The following is a 4,729-nucleotide window of genomic DNA, read 5'->3' as shown; positions in this document are numbered from 1 at the left end:
TAAAAATACTGTCAACATGGGTTTGGTATGGGATATAGCAGGAGATGATCTAACCCATTTTCTTTTGGATGAAATGGAACGGTTAAGGCCCCGTTTAGATTCAAAAAATTTTGGATTTTGGTTACTGTAGCACTTCGTTTGTATTTGGCAATTAATGTCTAATTATTGACTAATTAGGTTCAAAAGTTTCGTCTCGCGATTTCTTACCCAACTGTGCAATTAGTTTTTTTCGTCTACATTTGATACTCCATGCATGTGCCACAAGATTCGATGTGACGGATACTATACAAAAATTTTTGAAATCTAAACGGGGCCTTATATGATTTGCGGACAATGGCACACCTGATATGTGGGTCCATCTGTCAGTAGTCTTTTTATTGTCTTTTCTCTCTCCTTTAGTCGGTTCTTCTTCTTCCTCCTCCCGATCCATCCGCAGAGGGCGGCGGCCGCCCTCCTCTCCCCCCGCGGCCGAGCTCGACCCTCCGCCCGCCGCCTGAACTCATCTCGCCCGCGGCCGATCTCCTCCCTCCGCTCGCCGCTCCGCAACCCGGAGAGGAGACCGCGCTGGGCCGAGCACCACCTGGGGCCCAGTGTCCTCGCCACCAGCTCCGGTGCGGCGTCCGCCCTCTGCAGCCCCGGTGTCCCCGCGACCGGCTCCGGCGCGGCCGGCACACAGCTCCACAGGTAGGTCTCCGTCCGCACAGCCCCACGATCTTCTCTCTCCTTCCCTCGCCAACAGCTCGTCCCTCTCGGTCCCTCTCCGTCTGCTTGATTCTGCCCCAGCCGCAGACCGGCCTTCGCTCTAAAAATGTCATTACGCACCCAATCCGCTTGTAGCTGTATGCTGCAACCCTACTCTGCCTTGTCTTATCCCATCACCCTAAGCATGCGCGCAACCCCCACTCACCAACGACTGGGCCGGCCGTCGCTGCTGTCCTACTTCGCCACCCGCTACCTTCGCCGTCGACGAGCACCATTCCCTCCCCTTGGTCTTCCCTTCCTGCTGTGCGAAGCCGTGCGCCCAAACAACAACATAATTCGTAGGTAAAACCGTGCGCCCAAGCCCTAACATACTATTCGTAATCGGATCTGAATCTAATTACAAGTGTATATGCATGTATTATGCCTACTAACTTCGATTGGTTTGCAAAAATTATTGTACATGTGTACACCCATGTCCTTTACTGGGTCCGCCCCTGAGATGGATTATCAATTATCCATAATTTAGTGCGGTTCTTAAACAAAATGTAGAAACCTTTACTTCATGTATGATACTAATACCAAACTGCTCTTCATATATTTCATGTTTAGCTGCAGTGGTTATCCACATATTTTCTCTGTTGAACTTTACTAAATTCCTGCTACCTTGAATTACAGGAGCATCATTATTTCTAGAATACAATCTACTTTGTAGCTGCCGACAATGTCAGCTTCTACTGCTGCAATTCCTACTGCGAATACAAATGGAAACCATGCATTAAGTTCGGACTCGCATTCTAGCCAAGATGCTAGGCGACGAACAGCTGGTATTACAAGAAGAAAAGCCTTGCCTCCGATTCTTCTTGCATAAATTCCTAGCAATGATCTGAGTCATACTATCCGTGGAGAATCAGTTCTTGACAAGTCAAAATATTCTTCCGAAGCAAGAAAAGATGTGGTTGCTTCAGCAGCTGCTGAACGTCAAAACAAAAGCACTACAGATGCGGTTGCTTCAGCAGCTGCTGTACGCCAAAAGAAAAGCCCTACTAAACAAGAAAAAGCCAAGTGGGTAACTGCCTTAAGTGTGCTTGTGAAGCTGTGTCTTCTTATGTCAGCTACTGCTTGGATGGGGCAGGTGTTCTGGAGATGTCAAAGTGGTGAATTATCATTTACAACACTGGATATGGAGAACAGGCTATCCAAGGTGGAATGATTCAAGAAAACGGCCAAGATGCTTCAGCTACAGTTGGGTGTTTTGGATAAGAAGCTAGGAAATGAGATTGACAAAGCAAAAAGGGATATCGCTAAGCAATTTGAGGATAAGGGTAATAAGATAGAGAAAAAGATGAAGACTTTGGAAGACAAAACTGACAAGTTGGATAAGTCACTGGCTGAGCTTAGTGACATGGGATTCCTTTCTAAATATGAGTTTGAGGAGATTTTGAGCCAGTTGAAGAAAAAAAAGGGATTCGGTGGTACAGACGATGAAATAAGCTTGGATGATATAAGGCTGTATGCCAAAGAGGTAGTTGAGATGGAGATAGCAAGGCATTCCGCAGATGGCCTTGGTATGGTGGATTATGCATTGGGATCTGGTGGTGCTAAAGTGGTAAGTCACTCAGAGCCTTTCATGAATGGCAAGAACTATTTACCTGGTCGAAGCATTGTGCACACAACAGCCCAAAAGATGCTGGAGCCAAGTTTTGGGCAGCCAGGAGAGTGTTTTGCACTGAAAGGAAGTAGTGGGTTTGTGAAGGTGAAGCTAAGAACAGGAATAATTCCTGAGGCGGTCACCCTAGAACATGTTGACAAGGTAAGGTTGTTGTGCTCTACATTCATATGTAAACGACTAAACAAGTATCTATTGTTATTCATTTCAAACTTTCGTAGCTAACTAATTTATATAATTGAATGCTTAGGTATTTCCATCTCAGAATGTTATTGTAGCAAACATATATCCCACCGAAGTTGGTGTGTAGGAATTAGGAAACATATATCCCGCAATAACGTTACCTGGACACGGGTGCGGGTGTCGGATTCTGACTCGGGTGCAGTTGTCAGATTTGGTGATTGTTTAATGTATTATTTTTAAAATCATATAAAATAAAAATTAGACCATAATATAGTTTATCAACAATTTTATTATTGTACAGTTATGTCATAGTACATAATTATCCATTTATGACTGTTCCAGAAGCACATGCATCACAGGTTTAAAAAGGGAGAAAAGACTGGGAAAAATTAAAAAGGAAAGCGAACAAAGGAACTAAGGAAGCCATTTACTGGCCAATTCCGCCGATCTAAATGACTTGCGCTAACCCATCAAGGTGACCTTTCCTTTTTGGCACGTCTGCAAGGTGTCCTATGCATGTCACTGTGTTCGGTTCAATCGACACAGTGATATGATTGGTGTGCCAAAGAAATTTGGATACGCGCGTCTCTGTAACACTGCCTGTATGGCAACTGGCCTTTGTTATCAGCTGAGCTAATTTAATTCCCTCTGTCAGTAAGTTTAGAAAACAGGTAGTCAATCAGTGCTCACTCCTGATATAATCCACAAGGCTAGAACTTAGAAGCATAGATGCGGTTTCCAGCACAAATATATTTATTTCAGATTTGATGTTCTACATTTTGTTTTCTTTGGTGTGGGTTAATCTGAATAGTTTGAGAGATGGAACTGACAATCTGACATCACTTGGAGGTCATTTTGTTTTGTCAGACACTTATCGATTGGAAAGGAACTCATGTGAAACCCTGAATTTGTTATTAGTTGTTATTAGGTTAGGTCTGACTTCTGAATCTGATTTGATCATTTGGAGCATACTGATTGTTGACATCAAGTATGCTGCTTATGCTATCTTACATGACTAGATTTGGGAAACTTCAATAACTCTTTGTTTCTCTAATTGTCTACTCAATTATGCTAGTATTATCACGGGGACAATCACATAAAGTGATGAATGGTAACTTCTGATGCGTGAAAAAATATGCAGAACACAGTTTATTATATCCGATTACAATATCATGGATTGTTCGTGGTTTAAATTGTTTAGGGAATTTTATTTATTATATTACTGACCTGAATTTGGTAATTCGAGTTGCCACTATCCTGATGTACCGTCACAAATCTATCCTTACTATCACATGATCAATTTTAAGCTGCCAAGCTCTTGAGATTGTGCTTCTTTGGTTGAGTGAAATATCATAAAATTAATTATTGACATTATATATGATATATCTTTCCTTGGGTCAGAGCTAGGTGCACGTTATTTTCTTGATTCAGCCACTCTCTCCAATTTATTCCTAACTCACGAATATCATGACCTATGCAGAGTGTGGCCTATGATAGATCAAGTGCTCCAAAGGATTTCCAGGTCCGTGGATGGTACCAAGGATCACATGATGATTCAGAAAAGGATTCAAATGTGATGGCTGCTTTAGGAGAGTTCTCTTATGACCTTGACAAAAGCAATGCTCAGACCTTCCAACTAGAGGGAACCACTGATTCACGTGTTGTCAACATGGTTCAGCTTGACTTGTCCTCAAACCATGGGAACTTGGAACTTACATGAATCTATCGCTTCAGGGTGCATGGCAGAGAGAGCCTGGCTCCCTCAACACTGGAAGATGAAGCCCTGATCTGAGACATGCATGCCAAAGCGTGACAAGATTCTTGCAGCATTTCTGCCGATATGGTCTTTAGTTCAGCGTTTAGTGGTAGTCAGAGCACTTCAGGCCCCCTACCAGACAGTTCTTGGACAGGAGGAAGAATGAATGGAATAAGATGAGGCAAACGAATGTTCAGGTCACCACAAGGGACCAGCGCTAGTGCACCAGTATTGACAATGTTCATTTCAAAAAAAATGATAATGTTGATTTTATTCTGTCGCACTTGTTATGAACAGCTCTGACGTGTACCTTGTGAGATTTCTTTTGTTCGGCTGTTCATAGTTTGGCTTCAAATTTGTCTTTGTTTGCATCACAGGACTCTCGCTCCGTTTGAAGTTGCTCGTATAGTTTCATTTGGACT

At 43.1% G+C, this 4,729-nt stretch overlaps 1 pseudogene; it reads left to right on the top strand.

Moving 5' to 3' along the window:
- The first annotated feature begins 703 nt into the window (after nucleotides 1-703).
- On the top strand, nucleotides 704-4,729 carry LOC136471205 (SUN domain-containing protein 2-like; annotated as a pseudogene).

This window comes from Miscanthus floridulus, chromosome 8, assembly GCF_019320115.1.
Source record: "Miscanthus floridulus cultivar M001 chromosome 8, ASM1932011v1, whole genome shotgun sequence".
In the NCBI taxonomy this organism is placed as follows: domain Eukaryota; kingdom Viridiplantae; phylum Streptophyta; class Magnoliopsida; order Poales; family Poaceae; genus Miscanthus; species Miscanthus floridulus.
This window is presented reverse-complemented; position numbering and strand designations above follow the sequence as displayed.